The sequence below is a fragment of the Nothoprocta perdicaria genome, unplaced genomic scaffold (assembly GCF_003342845.1).
Source record: "Nothoprocta perdicaria isolate Ctin4 unplaced genomic scaffold, notPer1 scaffold_90, whole genome shotgun sequence".
Taxonomy (NCBI): Eukaryota; Metazoa; Chordata; class Aves; order Tinamiformes; family Tinamidae; genus Nothoprocta; species Nothoprocta perdicaria.
The window spans coordinates 1,451,029-1,474,418 of NW_020456199.1; positions in this window are offsets into that span (position 1 = coordinate 1,451,029).

Here is a 23,390-nt window from a genome sequence, read left to right on the forward strand (position 1 = left end):
GATGTGTTTCATGGATCAATTCATTAAAACAAAATTGGAACAGCACTGCACTGCAGACCGTAGATTCTTCCAGGCCCAAAGAACAGTAAAATAACAGCAAGCGTATAAAAACTGCCCCTTCTAGAAAGGACAACTTCACCCTTCTTACCACTTCCAGGTAAATGATTTTTTTAACTTAGGAGGTCCAAATTGGTTAATAAAGCCCTTCTTTCTTCTGTGCCACAGCACATCTTAATAAGGCTTTGTGTAGAAAAGTGTGGAGCAGCTGTTTAAAAAACAAAAACAATCTCCTCCTTCCTTCCTCCCCCACCGAAAACAAAAAACATCCCCCCAAGTTGTTCACATTTCCCAGAGGAGGGAAAGTGGTACAAGAACGTTGAATCTTTCCTTTTATGCTCTTTGAGGTCCTCATTACCTACAGAATTTTTTGTTTAAGAGTGGATCAGAATGACAAAGGAAATTTCTCACAGATTGGTTTTCAAAGAAACATAGATAATAAACACCCAGGAACTGGCTGCTTATTTGTAGTCTTTCATGCACAGTCATGGCAGAGTAAGTCTCAGTAAAGGAGTTTGGAGTAAATTTAGCTATGTTTTAATTCTGGAGCAAATTTAGCCACTTTTTATTCTGCATATTTCTTCCCTTATTTTTTTCTGTATCAACTTGTGGTTTCATTTGACCCCAGTGTTAAATGYCTTTGTTTTATATAGACCACTGAACAAATATCATATGGCAATCATTTTTATCCTTTTCAGGCTCACCTGGATTCAAGGCAGCAAGCTGGAAGAAAGAGATAATCTGCCCTACTGACCTATCCATTCTCTTTCAGACATTTGGCATTACCTCAGCTCAAAGCTTTACATTTCCTTACATATATCAAGCACATGCTATAAAAGCATTTCAAATCAAGACAGACAAGGCCTCTACTTATTTAAATATCCACCAGACCACATAACGAGGGAAACAGAAGTACTAAGAATCATTTTATTTGTTCGCAGTTTCTATAGCGTTTGAATAGACACCTGCAGTTCTGAAACAGCCATGCAACAAAAGATTCAGCTGATCACCTCTTCTCTGCATTGTGCACTGTTCTGCAAGAGGATGCAGGAGAGAAAGAGAGAAAAATTCTTTGATCCGGTGATTTTGCCTCTTTTCCTTTCCCTCTTTCTCTCCCTCAAAAAGAAAAGCAATCTTAAAAATACAGGATTAAATTAAAAACACGAAGTACTACTTATTTAGAAGATGATTCAGGAAATTTTTAGATATTCCATTCAGCTGTCTCCAAACCCCACCCTTAGCAACATCCTTTTGAGTAGTAAGAAGCCTTTGGAAATGCTGTACCTAGTTTGGTTAAAAAAAAAAAAAAAAAAAAAAAAAAAAAAAAAAAAAAGATACCTTGAGGTGGAAGAAAAGAACGTGTCTTTCACTTGTATATAGGATTGTATATATAATTTGTATACACAGAACTGTATTCGTGAACCATGAATAAGATACCTACTTGCTGCAGTTTGAAGTAGAGGCTAATTTGTTAAGAGATGAATCTTGTGTTCCAGTCAATAGGCAGAAGTTTGAGGGACTGGGGGCAGCTGGACTCATCTCTTAATAGGGAYAACAAATACTGTGGAATTTACATGCCCGACTCAGGCTGTATTGGATTCTTGAACAGTCTGTCTACGGTAGGTCCGGTTGCCTTCAAAATGAGTGTTCAAGTTGATGAACGGCACAATTTATCCAAATGCAACATTTACAAAGGAGGTTTTGCATGCCAGTACAGGAAATTCTCTACTACAATGATGGTTTCTTAGCTAGCTCTGATGTACAAATGTGTAATCATCACTCATCCAAGAAGATGGCAGAGGGCTCTCAACCTCAAGGAGTCTCCTCTGGCAGCGTCCCAGCCCAAGAGGAGGAAAGGGATTCGGCCTATTGACCAATTCAGAAGTTACAATGGAGTCTTCCCTCCAACTTCCTCCTTAGTTCACTTTTATTTATTTTTTTTTTTACATTCAGGTGGAGTTTGAGTGACTGTAGTCATACTTACTTTTGTTGTTGGTTAGTGAACAAGTCTCTGGCTTTCATTTAAAGTTATAGTAAATTGAAAACYCAGAATGCAAGCTCAGTGAGGAGCAGTCATACCTTGGAGATAGGTAACTTTTGGGATGGAGGTGTGYGTTGACATTATAATGAGCTTATAACGAGCAAAGTTCACACAAAGTTCATCTGAAAGGAGTGATATGCTGCCCTTGCTGGCTCAGCACTGGACATCTTATCATATATCTCCCACTGGGCAGCCACTGTGCAGCTTGTCAGCAGCCCAGCACAGGGAGTACAACGGAGTTTGGCTGCAGTGTTTTCCCTCCGCTCCACCCTTCGTTACTTGTCTTTGCAGCTGCTGGGGGGCAGGTTGTGCTGCSTAGGGAAATATGGGGCAGCTGAGTCCCTGCAAGTCAACCATCCTGGAAGTGGCAACTGTGTCTCATACCAAGCAAGCTGCTCTAATGTCATAGCTTCTGTTAGGCCGTAATTTTTTCTCTGAGCTCCCCCCTCTTCAAGCAATTCTTCTACAATGCTGTAATCCTAGCATCCTGGACTAAATCGATCATTTTTATGTTTTTCAGAGAGCTGTTGCAATGATGGCATTGCACAAGCCAGTGCAGCAAGTCCAAGTTCATATTCCTCTAGTGCTGTGTTCCCAAGGGGAATGGTGCTGGCAGGGAAGGCTTTGCACATCACTGATGGACTCACAGTAGGCTGCTCTAAGGAAGCTTTGACAGGATAACAGAGAAAGCCTCTCAAAGCCTCTCTAGCCACAGAGCGACTCTCCAAGGTAGCCGCTATCCAGGGAAGCACGTCAAAGAGCAACACAAGGACTATCCAGGGGAATACAAGGAAACAAACCCTCACGGGATCTTTTTTTTTTTTTTTTTTTTTTTTTTTTTTTTTTTTTTTTTTTTTTTTTTTTTTTAATTTTCTTTATATTTTGAGCACTAGAACTGAACTTGAATTAAACTTTCTGCACCAAAGAGATTTCTTTCCCCTTACTTGTAGGCAATAGGAAAATAGTACAGTGGATTTGCAAGAGTGGATGTGAATGGTATTTTTTGCAACAATGGTATTAAAAGGAATTCACAAGTTTACAATAGTAATCCTGGATGTGACTGGTATTTTTTTTTTCCTTTAAATGTCTTTACCTTTAGCAAATTCTACCTTGGTTTAAAAATTCAGTGTGCATTTGCGGCAGCTAACAGCAGCTAACTATTTGAACAGTTTAATAATCGTACCAATAAAAAATACACAATACAGACTTTCCCTCATTGCAGCATATAAGAGTATCATTACACATCCATGTTCAGCTGTAATTGAATATCTGAACTATCTCACAGTACACTAAGTACACTATTTATATGTTGCTGAAAGCAGTATGGCACCAGGTTGAAAGGACAGTAATACTGTGTCATTTTGTAGTTCCTCAAAATTATTGTTCTTTTAGTGTACTTATTCCCTCCTAAAACTTCTTCACAGTACAAATGACTCACCTTCTCACTTACCTTCATATTATGTGGGTAAAGTAGGGAAACTATTTGAATATTCTATGTATCATTTTTTTCTATAATTTATGGTTCTTTTTAGCAACACCAAATGTGATGGAATAAACAGAAGTCTTCTGAAGCTTCATTATTCTAATTTTTAAAACCTAAGAACAGAAAAAGAAAGCAGAGAAGTTCAATCAGTTTCCAAAACATTCTTTTGGATTTATTTGCTTTTTTTTTAATCCTAAAATAAAAGGAATCAGCAATAATATTCAGAAAACTTCTATAGGGACAAGAATACCAAAAATATGTATTTCAAAATGTGAAACCCACATTCAGTGTGGGTTTCATTTGTTTCATTAATATAGTTAACTTAAGGTAGAGGCAATGGGGGATAGGGATAGAAAGGGGAATGATCTTCTCAAATTTTGTCCAGACTTTAGTGCATGTCATCCTGTCTTTCCAAAATCATTGAGAAATATGTAAGCTTGAGAAACTCCCATAAGAAAGGAAAGCTCTCATAGCATTCTATCACTCCTAAAGCTGGCTGTTATAAAGAAATCCAAAATGAGCTCCAAAGGATACATACTGAACCATCAAAAATGTGAGACTAGACTGGAGTCGTTCTTTTTATTTTTTTGAAATGGAAATTACCTTATTGAAATGAAAATTTCTGAACTGGAAGTGAAGAAAAGGACAAAAGACTTTTCCTTCCTTCCTTCCTTCCTTCCTTCCTTCCTTCCTTCCTTCCTTCCTTGCTTCCTTCCTTCCTTCCTTCCTTCCTTCCTTCCTTCCTTCCTTCCTTCCTTCCTTCCTTCCTTCCTTCCTTCCTTTCTCAGAGATGATAAATAACATTAACAGTATTAGTATTTAGAAACGTTCCCTGGTATTTGAGTCAATCTTTCTCCAAAATCTGTAAACTTAGATTTTAGACTTTTTAAACATAGAACAAAATCTGTAGATCATACAGAAGGGTATCTGTACCCTTCTAAATCTAGAAATTACAGACCCTCTGCAAACGTGCTATCAAATACATAGTAGTTACACATACTTTTCGTACACATATATATATATGTATATGTATGTGTATATATATGTATATGTATGTGTGTATATATATATGTATATGTATATATGTGTGTGTATATATATATATATGTATATTCCTAGCACAAGCAATTAAACCTCAGCAGCATTGGCAGCCTTCAGCAGACTACCATCAAATCAGAAGTCTGCTTTCACTTCTTCTGGAGAGTTTCAGAAAAGCATACACTCTTTACAAAATTTTGAAAGGTTCAAATATGTAAAAATGTGCACATACTGACATTCTTAAAAAAAAAAAAAAAAAAAAAGGAAAAGAAACATACCATCAAAAACTAGCAAAAGGGCAAAAATACATTATATGCATCTCATAGAAATTAATGTTAAAGTTAGCCAGTGAGATAGCCAAAGAAATTATTATTACAGAGCTTGATTTTTTGGTTTATGCATGTTTCCATTCAATCTATAATACCAGAGTTGTATAGTTACAGATATCATACACTGCAAAATTTGAATGTTCTAAGTCAGGATARAGAATATGAGTGGCAGAATCAGAATAAGGATCAAAAGCTAAGTGGCACACCACTGCAGGTAAGAGGCAGGTTAGATTTCTTGCAGCATCAGTACCGTTATTCAGTTCCCAAAAGTATTCTGAAGGAGGCCTATTTCAATATCACTGGATTTCTTTTCTTCATGTTTTTAAAGTTATTAATTCAATATTCTGCTTGCATAGGAAGACTATTTGAAAGCAGAGGATGCACAAGAGAAAAAGCCAATTACACCATACTTAAGAAAGATCTATGAATAATCTCTGAATCTACACAGCCATTAARTTAATCTCAGTAAAGGTAAAAATACTAATCACCTGACAGGTTGGGGGACACATGTAGGACTATAATTTGATTAGTAATGGTAAGCATAAATTCACAAAAGGAAGGGATAGTAACTAGAAACTTGAAGAAACTTGAAGGAAGTGAAGCATCACTTGAAAAAAAAAAGAATTTGTATTTTAAAGTGAGATTTTGATGAAGATCCTCACAAAACTAGCCTACATTAAAACTTAATTCTTCTTAATTCTTTCTGTTTGTGTGGAAAAGTATAAATATTGAAAAGCAATGTTCCTATTTAGAAAACAAGGAAATCATTAAGTAACTTTCTTTTGATTTGATGGCCCTACCTCTCAATATATAAGAGGAAACAACCTACTACTGTAAAGCATTTGGCTGTTAGGACCCTGTTTTGTCCGTTGGATGCCTGCAATAGACAGGACAAAAGAAGCAAGTGTAAATAATCATCTATTCTTTCACACCTTTTTATTCACACTGGAAAACAATTGAAAAATGGTGCATCAAAAATTTTTACTGGTGTTGCTGTTTTTGCTGTTTCTATAGCTATATAGAAATACATTTATAATGTAGTATCTTTTAAACAGGCCTCCTTTTGCTACCCTGCTAACCTGTTTGAATTCTACTTAGATGGACCATTATTATGAAGTTGTAATTTTGGTGACCATAATTTAAAAAATAAATAAAGAATAAAGAAATATTCCCTTATAGTACTACAGTATTTTGATCTGTAGTACAGACAGCTGTTTCTTGAGATTGTGTGTGATTTTTCTGYAACCTATTCTAATTTTTCAAAAACAGTCTCCTGGTTCTTCTAGTCGTGTATCTACTCTTTCTGTATGCAGTCTATTCCGATACATAAAAGTCCCCACATCTTTCAAGGCAAGGAGCAAGACGAGGTTAGTCGCTGCTTTCCTGGAAGGAAAAAAAAAAAAAAAGTTTATTTCCAACAACTGGACTATGCCAGTACAACAGATTATTACAAACTAAGATTTTTCATGAATGCATATTCATGCATTTATGCAAGTATAGAATCAGTCCCTTAGCAGAACATAATAGAGGAAGGCAAATTAATAGAAAATTAAGTACTAGAATAATGGAAAACAGAATACAGTGCTAGAGGCAATATTTCTTGAATGAGCTGGTAAATATATGTTATTCTTCAAACATTGGTTTTATTTTTTTCATATTTATTGCTATTCCTATGAATTTTATGGATTTTTTAAAATCTTATTGCAAGTAAAGAAAAGAAATAAGTATGAGAAAAAAAACTACCACTGAAACAAAAAGATGGAAATGGAAAGTGTAACATAATAAGTAAGCACTACAGACTTTTTTTTTCCAGAGAAGAATCTCTTCGCAGAATCAGCTAACCTGTGATATTTAGCCTCTTATCACAAAACCCAGAGAATACCTATAATATGCACAAAGATGGCAGCAGAGTTAATGAAGCACTGTGCTGAAGATGTATTAAAAACAAGACTGAAGACAGGCTCATTTGGCACTTAAGAATCAGACACCATTATCCTGAAAAAGCAAAAGCCATGGAATAGAAATAAAAGTAGTATTAGACAGTAAGTAGCAATTTGGGAAGGCTCAAGAGAGCTTATTTTCACCTGGATTTTAGAAAGACATTCTTTTGATATATATTCAAATATATGCATGCACGCACGCACACACACACATATACATACACACATGTATACACATATAAAAAATATTTTCTTCCTCTATATTTTTTAAAACAGTTGCATATCACAGATTCCCTTGTTCTCTGGGGAGCGACTCATGATTATGATGAACTACTCTCGGTTGTTCAGATGTCTTTTCATATGCGTTGTTATTGCATTCTCCTTCTGCTTTTGTGTTTTTCTGTTTTAAATTTTGTGTGAGGTCAGTTGTGTACAGGTTCAGCGTCATTAGAAAAAATCTCCCTGGAGAGGGAAAAATGGAGCTTGCATAAATGATATATAACCTTCAGAACACATTTCAGAGTCAGTGGATGTAAATTGACCAAGAACCCTCTCAGTACAACAAAGCTAAGAAGATTTGAAGCAGTAAATTTTAATGCATTCTGATTTTACAATACAAGTTGAAAGAAATGGGATTTACTGTATAGTGCCACACATCTAGAAAACAATATTGAACTGTTTATATCAGCTGGTTGTGGTTCAGTTGTATAGGTAGAGTATGTTTGTGTTCCTAAAAGGAGCCTTTTAATCCCTGCAGTTCTAAATACTGTTCCTGTGGCATCATCAAGATGCAATTCAGGGAGAAAAAGGGCCCTATGGAATTTCTGTCTTAATCCTGAATTGGTTTGAGATTATGAGATATCTGAAAGAATGGGAAACTGCACTTATTTATTTATTTATTTATTTATTTATTTATTTATTTATTTATCCTAGGAAAGTAAGGGAAAGTAAGGGAAGCTCTCTCATTTCAATTTTTTTTTTTCATTTTTTTTTCGTTCTCTTTTCCCTCCCTTCCCCAGAGGGATTTGGAGGATTGCAATCTCCTGGGTCATTTGTCGAGCTTTCTCAGTGGCTTCAGGATCACTTTCCAACTGCCCAAATCACTAGAGCTGTGTCCACAGCACCAAGCCTAGGCTGTGGAGTGCAGTCAGCAGGATCCACTCCACATTCCTGCTGCATTTTGTGCCCTTCTTTTTCCAGCTGGATCTTGGAAAACTGCTCCACAAGTCACATGGGGGATAGTCCCAGCTCACTCTCAGCTGCAGCCATGGTGCAGGGACAACCCACCCCTTCAACACGTGACCCATGGGTGCCCACTATACCTCACTGAGCCATCTGGGAACGTGCCTTCCTCACTCCTCCATGTCTTTTCTCCCTCTRAGAAGTGTCTTCACACCAGGATCGCACATGTGACTGCAAGGTGGTCAAGAGAGGACAGCAGGGGAGAGAGGTGCTCAAAGTTCATCATGGGTTAAACAGAATAGATTTAATGAGGAACTATCCGCCCGGTACACATTCCATATCTAGACACATTCCATATGTCTAGATAACATCTGGACATTTAGACATCAGTATACTAGAGCTCTCTCCATACCTTGGCTGTATCAACTTGGAGTAACTGCTGCCCAGGAAGCAGGTACAGGTTTTAGACAAAACAGATTATCCATGGATCTAATTGGACCTCGGTAGTGTGTGATCTCACACATGGGGGCTGCTACCACACTCAGCCAGTCACACACTCCTCACCAGGCCTTCAACAGGTGGCCTCAGTACACAACATGTAAGGTTCTGTTCTCCAGATAAAGTCTATAACTGAATGTCAGTGGGGAAGACGCCCTTACTAAAATATTTTTAGTCTTGGAGAGAACATTGCCAAAACCTTTTCCCTCTTAAGTAATAATTAACTCAGCTGGGGTTTGTTTAAATGTTTAACATGGCCACAGAAAAGGAAAGGGAAAAGAAATAGGAAAAAAAAAAAAAAAAAAAAAAAAAAAAGAGGAAAGAAAGTCTATTTTCTCTTTTTAATAGAGATTACTTTTTTATTATCAAGTATGCTCTATATAACCTTTTATATATTCGGTCTTGAGTCCAAAAAATGTATCTGAGAAAGCTTTTATTTGTTGGTCTGAACAGGGAAGAAGGCTAAGACACAGCATGGGACTCAAGAGACTGGCATACATTTCTAAATTTATGCCACTCAGTCTCATGCAATCTCTCCCCCTGCATACACATCTGAACTTCCTCTTCCCAATCTAAAGTCTTAATAATCTAACTGCTTTCTCATCTGAAAATGAAAAGGAAGAAGTAAGAAATTTGATTCAATCTTAAATAAAGGCAGCATATGCAGAAAGAAATCAGTGTTTATTCCTACAGAACTCCTTTGGGTTAGATAGAACATAATTTTGGTTCAGTTGCCAGTTCAAGAAGTTGCTGAAGAGAAGTTTCCAGCAGCAGCTTCTTGCTAAACTGCCATACAATTGATGCTTAGGTAGAACACAATTCCATTCCCCCTTCAGAGAGCAATACATTTAGCATGAAACCCAATATACTTGCCAAAGAGATACTACAAAGACTTCAGTATATTTCCTGCCTTTCAGCTTAATATACATACAGAAAGAATCATCCCTTCTCCCTAGCCTAATTCAGTTCTTGGAACAGATGCCACTGCTATAACCAAACCACATGGATGCTGCAATTATAAAACCCACATAAGTAAAAGAATATTTTTTTCTTTTCTTTTTTTTTTTCTTTCTAAAGAAAAGGTATCAAAATATCACATCAAAATTTAACAATAAAAAAAAATGTTCAAAATTACTTTTTTTTCTTCCTCACCTGTGCTGCCTTGCAGCACAGATGGGATGAAAAATAAAGAGAGAGAAATATTCATGGATGCTTATGACAGTTAAAATGTCAAAGATTCCTCTTTGTGACTTAGAAGATGGATTGTACTGTATTGTATTCAGATGCAGAATCATTACTTCATAACATTCTACTAAAGATTTTTACACTTTCTCCTCCATCTAAAAAACCCCACCAAACCACTGTTCTGAAAACATAAGTAACTCAGTGCTACTAAACTGCTGTTTTGCTTTGTGACAAATTCATACTTTAATAAAATCTATTGTAATTAAGGCACATCACACTCATGAATGGTGTCATTTTCCAGCTGAAAGCTTGCCAAAGGATGATGTTATTGTAGCTGAGAGTAGGATATGTTTTACTTTTTGAAATCTTTTCCACTAATGGATAGTCATTTCCACTAATGCCACATGGCATTTCCACTAATGCCATATCATACAGTTAAACCAAACAGTACCTGTGCTTTGGAATTCTTTATCATTAGAAGACCAAAATTACAACTAGAATCTTAGCTTAAACCTCACTTCCAAGATATGGTAGTCTGTAAGGAAAAAATAACCTAAAGAGAGTCTAGAGGGTCTGATCGTACTAACTTTTTTTTTTAAAATGATTCTTTTATATTTTGATTAAAGTATATAATTCTACATTTAGATGAAATTAGGAGTTATCTGTTAAGATGTCACCTATTGTTTATTATTCGTAGGAAATAAACTATTTGTAATTCTAATGTATTTGATAATTATATAATCTATAATATTTGAGAGGTAAAGATTTAAGGATTGGAATTTTTGAAGAAAATATAAAAATTTAAAGAGAAACATATCTGTGAGATGAGCAAACACAGTCTTGATCTACTGATCTGAAAATTTGTGGGCGAATCTGGGTAATGTTTAGACTGATTTTTTAAAGCGATTTTATATATTAGATATCCAAGTCCTTCTATGTAGTCACTGGAATTTGTGAGTCTGAAATCCATCTGTTACGTTTTTATAATACTGTTCCCATTTTATAGAGAACATAATTGAAATTGGGAAGTAAACTGGCAAATCAAGACAGCAGAGGTGTTGAAATTCAGAAGTTGTCAAATAAATTTATGACTGTTCAAGGAAGTTTTGAACTGTTGTAAGTTGCATAAACTATATTCTGTTGAAGGTAATAGTGCACAACTATCTGCCTTAACTTTTTAAAGCCTAGCTCTGGGTGACCACTGAAATACTTAAGCATATATACTTTTTCTCATAGGCTATAAGTACTGTTTTACGTCTTGTGCAGTCTATAAAGGAATATGTAGAAGCAAAGGGCATAAATCTACGAAAACAAAAGTATAGCCCATGTCTTGGATAACATTTAATATGAGCACTTAAACAAAAGCTTTCAGACCTAGAATATTGTTCATCAACATAAAGAAGTGCTAGATGATGTAAAAGTCAAAAGACTTCTAGAAAGASAAGGCAGAAAGAAGAAAAAAACCAAAGATTTTAAACAGAAAAGGTAACATGCCTCCCTCACCACCCTTGAAGTAAACCAGTAATAGTGTCCCTTAGTTAGGAAGGAAATCTACTCCTCGCAACAGCATCTGGAGACAAGGGTGAACCCTGTGGGAGTTCAGCCTTTGTGAGCTCTGAAAAAGTTATGTAGAGAGTCTGAAAGCGGCCAGAAAACATTGTTTGTGCATAGATGAAAACTTGGTCCTCATTTTAAATGTTATTTCCCCTTATTAATGGATTCTTCCAAATTTTTGCTCACTTCAAATCTTACTTTTTATTTTGCTGTGATATCTTTCGAGTGTGAGGAGACTCTAGATAATCTTGTGAGGTGGATTGGGATGAAACAAACTATTTCTCTGAGAGGACAAAGCCAAACACACATATATATATATATTTATAAATGCATAAATATACACACATTCATAAATAGATATACATACCTATACATACATGCGTCAATATATACATATACACCTGCTTCAGTATATAGATATAGACACACGATAAAAGCACTGAGAGGTTTGACACTGTTTTACTTATTGTCAGCACTGTGAAGAAAGCATGTTTTTGAGACAGTAAATTTCCTCAGGCATGAAAGTCTGCTTTCCACGAGAATCAGTTTCTGTTGGCTGAGAATCACCCTGTGACAGCTGGAAATTCCTACTCTGTCCACTAAAGATAACCTATGTTTTAAGAACCTAGGTTTTTAAAAGGGCCAGAGAAATCTTGACATAAAGGCCAGAATCAAACCCACTGAAACTGAGAGGTGAATTTATATTAACAGGATGTAGAATTGAAAGTAAATAAATAAAAAATGGCTATTTTAACCAGGGAACATTGCTTCTTGCACGGATAATTAAATTCTACCTGAGATCATATCAAAATCCTTCTCTACACATTTTTTTTTCTGCAGTGATCACCATATGTTTCCTTTATTTTTCTGGAAAACAAGAAAAAGAGTGGGGGAAGTAAGATCACAGACTGTCTTGCTTTTATAGAAACTGACAAAAATATGATTTATTTCCTCATTAGCTTTAACAATGGTCTGTTTGTTTATTTTGATTGTTACTGGGCTTTATTTGCATACCTAAACTGATTGCCCTCATAAAGTCCTTAGGATGGCTTGTTCAATTATCCCTGTATTCTTTTGGGATCAGTGGCTACTACAGTGTCTCATAAACAAAACCTTGTGAATCATCTCTTGCTGAACTTGGTAGGACATGTTGCGTAGATCTTGGTTCCATGGTCAATATTTAAGTATGTTCATGAATGTCAATATATCCAGTATGAAACCTCATAACCAGATTTTCTTCAAAAAGCCTCCCGAAACATGATTATAATATCTGCAAAAATCCTGCCAGTGCAGTGGGCAAATAAAGCCACACAATAAAGCATAAGCCATAGAAAAATATGACTGAACAGTAACTTCCCTGAAAGTAATTGGTTTGGTACAAAAGACCAGAATACCGTTATTGTGGTTTTTTATACTTTAAATGATAAGTATCATTACAATTACAGCCTGCTTGTCTCCTTTTTGAAGCTTTGTGGGTGAGAATTTATCAATGAACAGCTTGTGACTTGCTCCTGTGTGTTTGACTGAAGTTAATGAAACTGCTACAAGCGGTTAATTCTATGCTTGACACTGTTCACAGACAAGACTTCTGTAAAATAAGTTGTTCAGCAGACTAATACTGTCTGCTGAATTGCATAATACCATTGTGGTCCTTTTCACATCAATCAACACATAATACCTCATGCTTTCTGTGATAGTTCATGGCTTTGATGTGATTATGGTGAAGACAATATTAGCATAATGTACTGTGACGAGCACTCAACAAATTGACCAAAAAGTCACAAGTCACAGGTGAAATAAAGAACTTCTCGCCTGTGAGGTCATACACGACTGCTCCTTATACAACTTTAAAATGCTATAAAATGCTTTTTCATGAGGAAAGTATCCCAGAAGAGATAGGACATTGTTAATCTTCTCCAGTTATGAATTTTTCACAGTCCAATAGAAAACATGGAATAATGTAGCATTAGTTCCCAAGCTAACTATAAAAGATTTTTATTTTCTTATATTCTAAAAATTAAATACTTTCATCCACTAYTTGTGTATTTAGTTAGTTAGTTAGTTAGTTGGTTAGTTTTAGTTAGGTAGTTAGTTACCTGATAGTGCTGGATAATTAAAATAAATATATTAGTAATGATAATAATGATAAATAAATAATGTAATTTATTGTGTAAAGCAGCATTCTAAGTTGTGAGAARATCTATCAAGTTCTATTTATTTATTTATTTAAATTGGTTGGTTTACTTGAGAAGGTAAAGGCCAGTTTTATAAACTATTTATCTGTCTACTGTGAAAAGTGAATGGAAAGCTTTCTGGTATAGAGAGATATTCAGCCCCTTCCAACAACTTCAGCAAGTGTGAACTCATTTTCTCTTCATGCAGAACAGGAAGAACATTGTAACATTCAAGATATTCTCCTATAGAGTTACTAGTAATGGTTAGTCTTTGCCTGCTGAAGGCTACAAAAGTTTACGTTGATGATATCAATAAACCTATTTTTCCTCTCACAAATAGAGGCTTATTTCCATTATTTTCCAATCTTATATGATCTTCTGGGTTGTCAGAGTACTCAAATTTTATATGAGCTTTGCACAGGAATGATTATCATATTTACCAGAGAGAGAGTATGAAAGGATAAATATTTCTGTATTATTTTCTCCTATTTCTAAATGGGAAACATTTTTCTTTGGACTCTACACTTGCAAACACCGAATGCCAGTAAGAGAATGGCTTGAAAATCACTATTTTCTGAGAGTTCTCTTCCTACAAGAGTCAAAGCTAGAAAGGAACCTGCCATGGAGTAGGTTAAATGAATCATAAAGATGGACTATTTGGTCAAAAAAGAGCACAAATGGGAAGTTCTTAGCTACTTAAGTGAGTTAAGTTCTTAAATAATTGCTTAAGCACCCAGAGGAGGTGGTGAGGTAATAGAGGGCATTGATCAGTTTCTGGGCAAACTATGTCATATCTGTTAACAATTGATAACAGCCGCCCTGATAGGTTCTAAGTTAAAAAAGTAAGACTGCTTGACAGTCATGAGCAGACTGAAAATTAGAAATCAAATAGGCTTTTATCTTGTAAGCCCTTCCATGAAAAAATGTCTCAACTAACTATTTCTCTTTGGGAACATGGCATCATAAAACTAGTATATACTTTTATGTGACATTGAAAAGTTCTCCATGGCTAAAAGCAAAGAAACAGCCCAGACAGCCTCTCTGAGAAAGCCAGATTAAATTGGAAGCAAATAGGCTTGTACAAACTAAATTATTGACATTAAAAAATAAAGTAGGATGAAGATATTTAAGAATCATAATGAAGTTAATGTTTAACATGATACTGAAGTGAGGAAATCTTTTTAGTTGAATTTACCGATGGGTAGTTACAGCTACCAGTTGAAAATCCAAAAAAAAAATTTTGATTTAGTTAATATTAATATGTTAATGGTATCTTGTTTTCTCAAACATTATTTATTGCAAATGGAACAGGAAAAAATAACTTTATTTCTCTTTGCTACAATTCTTAGCATTTTGTGTGATGCCAAGAGAGATTCCAAGCTGAGTCTAGATCTTTCTTATGATGAAGACTTCCTAAGAAACTTATCAAAGGAACAAAAGAGCAACAGTTTAAACTGTCTACRTCTAAGTCTTGCGCAGGACCTGAAATAACTCTTAGGTTTTTGTCTTCCATTTATTTTTCTTTTTTTGTTTGCTAATTATTTTTGCCTTTTCTTTGGTATCCATTAACATTAACCATTTTCTTTGGTATCCTACCTGAGTCAGCAACACTCTTACGCAACATTATGTTGTGATGATAGTGATAAGCTTCAGGCCTATACCTGTCAAATTTTGCATGTCTCATGATATGATCTAATTCCATATTCACATCACTCCAACAGTGGTAGTCCAATCAGGAATAACAGAGCACTGCAGGAAGGATAAAGATGCTATTGTCATTGTTGGTTCTTGTACTTCCTAAATCTTCAATCACTGAATATTCAACTTCAGGGATTTTAATTTACTAATTTCAGTGTGTCTATATATTAAATAAAATAATAGGCCAGGGAAATTTTAGAGGACCATCCTTGAAATCAGTACTAATAAGAATATGTCTAAAGTAGAAAGATGCCCCATGAAGATGTTTTAGAATAAGAAAAAATTGTAAAGGAAGTCCTTGCACGAGGTATTTGAATGATGGAATCTGCCTTACCAATGCTTCTTCAAGTCCTGGACGATAAGAGATGATTGATGGTTTTGTTGGCCAGGAACTCCTTGTGTCCAATGAAGAAAGGGGTTCAGAAGGCAAAGAGCTTCCCTCTCTCACCCCAGAAAGAAGCCATTAGCCCCACACAACCCAGGACAAGGATTTGGTGTTTGCTGCCTTCCTCTTGAGCAGAAAATGGTCAGGAATAAGTTTCTGTCAATCACTGCTGAGTCTTCACCAGCCAAATAGTTGATGTACATTGGAAAAATATTTCACACCCTTCAAGAGGTGCAAGTGCATTACTGGTTTGCTGATTAGCAGTCTAATTTGTAATCTCTCATCAACACACTTATCCTCTGTATGCCAGTTGCCATAACAACTCCATACTTTGATTTCTTCCACCATTGTTTTCATGGTAATGGTTTTCAGCTTAAATCTAGATTGCAGCCTTCCAAGATTACTCAGATACTGTTGATTCATTCTATTCTTTACTCAGGAGAATAATGACCTCTTCTGTTTGGCCAGAGTTTAAGGTGGTGATTTGGCATAGGCCTTTCAAAAATAGCAGTGGAACCTGTACAAACAGACTTCCTTGAAAGCAAATGAAGTACAGAATTCCTTTAAAGAGACTCAAGCATGTGTACTCTGAATTCAGTTCTGAGCTGTTGGTTATTATTATTATAGGGAGATAAAATGAATACTGGAAATATGAAAAACTATAGGCATCATTTCTTCAGCATTTGAAATATTTATTCTCATGATTGCTATCTTTATTAAAAAAAATATCATCTAACTTAAACACAAATTACAAGAGCTGAAAAGAGTTGTTGAGAGTGAGCTACCCACCAATTAGGTAAGAGATTTGTAACACTTCATTATAACTTAGTGAAATAAAAGAGCTAGCATTTATAACCTCAAACCTTTCCAAGGCAAATAAAAACACTGGATATAACATCTTCTCCCTGAAGTCCCACTCACTGACTTCAACATAAGCAAGACCAAAACTGTGTCCAGCTCTATCTCCTTGGAATATTATAATCTAAGTTTTGGCACAGCCTGATGTCTCTTTCTCTATTTAAATGAGCAATTGTCCTGTATGTAATCACTAATTATTACCCTGAAGACTCATGTAGAAATATTTTTTTTTTTGAGCAATCCCTAACAGATGCCGCTTTATAGAAACTGACTTGGGAGAATAACAGTGGCAATGTAACAGTTAAGGGATGCGTAGGAGTATTATTACAAACAAAAATAATTAAAGTAGCATCAACAAATAGAATAGGTCCTTTAGCATTATTTGTAAGAGAATAAGGGGCTATTATTGGCAACCTGGTAAGGGCTTCACAACTTGACAATATAAACGGCAGTGCTCTTTATTTGTATTGTATGGGTAGAAGTGCTTGTTGTTTGTATTTTTGCTTTTTAACTGGCCCTGAGAGAGAGAGAGAGAGAGAGAAACATATTCCATTTAATTCAAACAAATCTATGCTTTTTTTTTTTTTAATTAGATCTTGTATTACAGTGCAGTAATGCATTTACAGATTTATTGCTGTAGAAAAAAAATGTGAAGTACTAGTACCAGCACTAGTACTCAGAGCACTAGTACCAGTTTCATCTGAACACCTTTTTTCTTAGTATGCTGCAGTAAATCTCTCAGATAAAAATTCTTTTTTTTGCAAAACTTTTTGATTTTTATGTATTTCAGTAAACATGATATCATAAATATGAGCAGATGATGTATATGAAAACTGTATGACCAATTTGAATCTGTGTGAATCAGTCATTAAGTGCTACATTGGCTAAATCCTGGCATTATTGTTCTAATACAGAAAGGATCAATTTAAGAGGAAATTAATTAAGTTTATCAGCTAGAATCAATATTTTTTTGTGTGAAATGGATGTTTAAAATGAAGCTTTTATTTCCATATATAAGGGTCCAAAAAAAAAAATCTTGATTTTTAGAAAAGCTCTCAATAGGTCTTATGAAAGTAAAATAAGGCCATTTTTAAAGTTATTTTAATTTATTTATATACTTAAATAAGTTTAGATTTTAATCAGAGGCATAGTTTTAGAGTTCTTTAAATGAGGTGCAACTGAGAGCAACAGAAGTGAATATTTCTATTCTGTAATAATCTTCACTGGAGGACCATGTTTGCTTTGTCGTCAAAGTTTTTAATTCCTTCAGAACTGGTACTAGCAGGGAACAGATACAGACTGAAAGCTCACTGATATTATTGATGCACAATCCTGGTACTTATTTAAACTAATACATTAAAAAACAACTTGAATGTTGCAATGTTTTATTTTTTTTTCATGGAAAAGTTTTTCTCCTTTTCAACACTTCTGCAAGAATGTTTTGATCACCCTACTCATTAATTTTAACCAGTTTCAGTAACAAATATATGGCACATCTACTATGTTTTTGAAACGTTCAGTTATAGATTTTGTAGCTTAATTAACTTTTGTTTTTCACATATAGCTCCCTTACATATGAACAAGATGACATATCTCTATTAGAAATAAGTGAAAGACATACTATAGTTTGCATTCATTGTCAAAAGCTGTAATCTTTGTATTCTCTTGTCTTGCACGGCAAAACTGCTTCTATAAATGTTCTCTCTCAGGAACTTCTCTTGCTTCTATTCTACACATACATTGGGTTAACTACAATCTTTTAGGAGGCAGCTTTTACTCTTTTAGGAATCTGTAACTCTTTTAAAGCTCCATTTTCATCTGCTAGTGGTAAGCAATATCACCAGGACAGTAATGCATGCAGTTATGACATAGTAACACCAGCATCATGTGCATTGCTCCCATAGCATAGTAGCAAATGCCTTTGATATTTGCAGATGAACATACTCTTTTAAGAGGGATTTCCCCATCCTCCTATGGATTCCTCTCTTTCCCCTCAAGCTATTATTTCAGTTTGGAAAAAAAAAAAGAATTTTCTTTCTTTTTTTTTCTTTCTTTTTTTTTTCTTTTTTAATCCAAATCTCAATTATATATCTTCTAAAGAAACTGCTACTTTCAGATGTTTACTGTGCTGTAGATATAGGTTTCAGAAACATGGTTTGATTTACATAAGTGTTGTCAACTTAGAACACTTGAGATGTTTTTATGACAGCATCAGAAATTCATAGCTCTGGCACTTTTCAGCTTTTTAATGTCTTACATACAATACTTTCAAACCAAAGGCATGTGAGCATGAAAAACTCATTTTAATTAGCTGTGGGGACAGTGAAGTTTGAAAAGAAATAGAACTGCCTTTTTCATGCATTTTTATAGGTACAATTTTATCTACAAATCCTGTTCCCATGGAAAACTGATGCTAGCTGTTCTTCTGCATTGTTCTCTTTATGTAGATTAACAAAACTTGAATTAATTAATATGAAACTAAAAAGTCAATATTCACCAGTATCCTCAATGTACTCAGATGATGGCTTTTTTCCTAAACACTAAACTCCTAAAACTCCTAAACAGAGTGAGCTACTTAGGTTTTGTTTAAGGATTACAAAATAAAACTAAAATAAAAATTCTGTCATTTTGCATTTCCAATGTATTTATCATATCCTGCAGTCACACCCATGTGTACACTTACTACAAAAATAAATCTATTAACTTACTATAAAAATAAAATTATACTTACTATAAAAATAAAACTACTAGTGACTAAAATGCTGCATAATCTAAGGCATAAATCTTTAGCCATAAAGCTTGCCTTTTCTCCCTTTTAACACAAGCACTTTATCATATAAAGACTTGCTAACAAATATAACTTAAATATAGCAAAATATTAAAGCATAAGCTTTCAAAACAAGGCAGGTTCTACTTTCAAAGAAAAAATGAAGAACAGGAAAAAAATGCACCCTAAGGGTGCATCTGAGAGAGATGGTCCATGTCTCACCTCCTCCTGGCAAGAGAGGCTGCTCTCTCATCCTCTTTGAAAGACCATGAAGACCAGGAGAAAATAGTTTATGACAAATGTTAAATCTGTCTTCTAGAAAAGGTGAAAACACAATACAGAAGGCATAGGGAGTCAGCCTCACTTTGGCCCCTGGGAAAATCATGAAACAAGTCCTTTTGAAACGTATCTCTGAATATAYGAAGGAGAAGGTCATTTATGAAAAGTGAATTATGCTTGACCAACCTAATTGTCATCTGTGATAAATGGGTTGGATTTTACCAAGATGGAAGAACAGTGGATGCCATTTCCCTCGTCTGTAGTAAGGATTTTGACATTATCTCCTTTGATATTCTCGTATTAAAGTCAGGCATGGCTCATCAACAAGATGATTAAAAATAATCTGATTGGATGGTTGGATCAAAAGCTAGTAGTTAATGGTCCTGTTCTACTTCGGACAAAGGGTTGGGGAGTACCAATGGGATCTACTCTGGGGCCTATCCAGCTAAACACCCCACCAATAACACGGAGGAGGAGACAGAATGAATGAAATCTGAGAGTTTGGATGATGCCAAACTGGAAGTGCTCAATGTGGCATGGGGCAGAGTTGCCCCATCCTGGAGCTCAGAGGAGAAAGTACCAACAGGTCCCTTGAAGAGCTATTGAGTACCAGGGCGAGGGCTCAGCCATSAATGGGTAGGAGAGCTGCCTCTGTGCATGGAGAGGTACTGCTGGATTCAGCCTTGGACACGTCTGGTACTGGCAAGCAGAAGATCATCACCATGTTTATGGCTCCATGGGCAGGGTTTTTTGCCAGGGACCTCCCACAGTCCTWTCTGCTTGGCTGTCCTCTGATACTGTGATCACATGGAATGATGCTTTTGCAGCTACATCCCAATGAAGATAGAAAAAGTCCTCATGTCCCCTGGGACAGATGTTCAGTGCAATGTGAAAGACTTTCTGATTACTCCCTTAGGAAAAGCCAGTGGAAGGCATAATTCCAGGCACCTCAGCCCAGGCGGATTAAGAGTCTGGGCATATGTGCTTGGGATTTAAGTTACATATGTGGCAGTAATAATAAAGTTTGCTTTGAGAAGTTCCTTCTTTATCTGAGGATCTCTTATGCCACCTGAATAAGCACATCCTCAACTGTTGTGCTGAATTAAAGATTTTCCGGCAATTAAGTCCAATCTTTCTACCTCATCATTCTACTACTTCTGAACACACTGTGAGAGAATATTTTAGGAGGAAAAAAATGGTAATAAATAATAAGATAAGATACAAGTAATCACCTTCCTCTATTGCTTTTATACTCCACAATCAGTAACAAGATAAAACACAAATACATTATGTGACTGCTGTATGCCACTGCAAACTCATCAGGAGAAGTAAACACATGAGTTTTCACTTTCCAAATACATATGAACATTTTTGTTCCCTTTTCCTAACAGCACTCTTCTAGAACTCAGCAAAGACAATTTTTTTCCATGTGACCTTCACTGGCTTTGAAAGAATCTATTCTGTGCATTTTATTTTCTAGGAAATAGCCACATTCTAAATTGACTGGCTTTTAACAATAAGAGGTAGAGGAAAATAGTCTTTCTGGATATTTCATTTTCAAAGGTTCATTCCAAAAGGTCACATTGGGAAATAAGAGTTTTGGCCAGACAAATGAAGCATAAGATTAATGAAAAGACTTACTGGGGGAAATCCTTGCCCTAACAGATGTGTCCACTTGGATGATATGGTGAGAGAAAGCAAAGCGAGTGGAGCCAGACACTTCTCTGGCAATAAAGGCATTCTACTGATGCTGGCTGGCCAAGCTGGGAGATGCACCACTGAACATAAAATACAGCACAGGGCAACAGAGATCCTGCTCTGTTGTATAGGGTCAGTACACTGGTTCCTTTACCCTCTTCCCGGTGATACTACCTAGCCTAACTACATAGCAGGGGGTAGAAGTTTGTAATCTTCATGAGGAGTCCACCAAAGAGAGTGAGAAAGATCACAAAAAAGAAACTCTCTTAGCACAGTGGCTAGAAACAGTGTAAACTAAGTCTGTAGGTAGAAGTTTCCCAGCTTTCTTCCAACATCAACTATCAGCTTTAGCATGAAGGAGTGGGCTTGCATGACTATTTTACTTACCTGAAGTTACTAAGATCATTTTTAGAATGCACATGTAGGAAGAAAATTCTGTAGGTTTAGAACTGATGTTAATAAAGGTACTAAAAATGCTTAATAGTGTTACTGTTACGTGAGGAATAAAAATAATTTAATTAAGAATAAGAAATAAAGTGAAGGAAGAACATGATTCTATTTGATGGATATTGATTTCATTTAGATTTGCTAAGTATGGATAATTGGGTGGGTGTTGTGAATAATATTAGAAGAAATGAATAACAAGGGCATGTGTTAAAGATGTAATTTTAATGAATAGAAGAAGATTGAATTTTAATGACTAGATGAAATGAATAGAATTAGGAAAGACCTCTTGTAGTTTTCTCTTTGAGTTTAACCCTGGTATCCTTGACATAAAGTTGAAGTGTAAAATAGCATAACTAGAATTCTCAGTAACGTGACTGAAGTGGTAAATTTGATCAATTATTTTTTATTTAGGAGATGAAATGCTACATAAAGGCTAGATGATGGCTCAAGGATCAGAAAAGCCCATGTCCACTTTTAATAAAGGCTGTTACTAAAATCATGCTCATGCCACATACTGTATTCTACTGTAGTGGTTTAACTTGTATGATCTCCTATAAAATGGCCTGCCATGCAATCACCAGTGTTTCACAGAAGTACAATTCAATCTAGTATAATTTTCCCACATGGATTTAAGATACAGCAATAACTAAAAAAAAAGGGAAAAATTTGCACTCTGCATGTCTCTGCAGTGTTCTCTGTTTGCTTTTCAGGATCTCTAAAGTTAGTCTTTAAAAACGTATGTACATTTGGGAATACAAAGGAGTAATAAGAACTGAGGAAAAAAAAAAAAAAAAGAAAGAAAAAGAAGGAAAAAAGACTCCTTGTATGTAGCAACTTGCTTCAGGCTCAAAAATTATCAACTCTATAGAATTTCTACTTTGGCAGTGACATATAGATTTATCTGTCTAATTCATATGCAACAAACTTAAGACATTCAGTGGTGATAGTGTTATCTCCCCAGCTGTCACATGCCATGTTGCACCAGGCAGCAGTAATTAGAAGTCATTGTTTCTGTAAGAAATTCACACCTGCCCGTAGCAACATGGGTGTATTCTCTATGAACTGGAATATAAACATATCATTATATCACAGATAAGTTGTCTTCTAGTATGGTATCCTTTTATTTAGTTGTTGTAGGACTTCTATAGAATCTATTTGTAAAAAAATCATGTAAAAGAAAAACAGCATATGATTGCTCTCTTTAATTGTAAAATAATTATTTTAAATACTTATCACTACCTACTCATTTCTCTTATACTATATGCTTATTTTACATAGAGATTTTTTTTTTTTTTTTTTGCATTCATGTCCATAGCTTGTCAACACTCTAGATTCATATGAAAAGACAAATTCTTATTCATATTGTGCAGCTGACAAAGACTTCAAGGAAGCACTTGCAAAATCCTACACAAGGTACAGGAATCCTGGATTTAACCATTTTAATATAACCACCAACTAATAGTAATAGCTAAGTAATTATTTCTGAAATGGAATGTGAAGACTAGATTAATTTTTGTTTTAAATTCTATCCAAGAAGATGAGATTAGCTTTTGTTTGACTTCTAATGTATTCTAGTTTAATGTTAACCCTTTCTCTTGAATTCCCCAGATCCAAGCACTAATTTAGAGGCAGTATAGAAATAATATAATTTGCTAGAACTCTTTTGTGTAAAAATGACTTGAGAATTCCTCTGCTAGTGTGATCAATATAGTTAAAGCTGAGGTTGGCAATCATCTTCAACATGGGGGCATTTGTCATGGTGACTGAAATAGATTAT